Genomic DNA, 259 nt, shown 5'->3' with positions numbered 1-259 from the left:
TAACAAACTGAAAAATAAACTCATATGATCATCTCAGTAGATGCAGAAAAAGCTTTTGACAAAATTCAACACCCATTTATGATAAAAACTCTCCAGAAAGTGGGCATAGAGGGAACCTATGCCAACATAAAAAAGGCCATATACTACAAACCCACAGCAAACATCATTCTAAATGGTGAAAAACTGAAAGCATTTCCTCTAAGATCAGGAACAAGACAAGGACGTCCACTCTTGCCACTTTTATTCAACATAGTTTTGG

Source organism: Balaenoptera borealis, assembly GCF_965194805.1.
Source record: "Balaenoptera borealis genome assembly, chromosome: 7".
In the NCBI taxonomy this organism is placed as follows: Eukaryota; Metazoa; Chordata; class Mammalia; order Artiodactyla; family Balaenopteridae; genus Balaenoptera; species Balaenoptera borealis.
The sequence above is the reverse complement of the archived record's forward strand: the minus strand, read 5'-3'. Positions refer to the sequence as shown.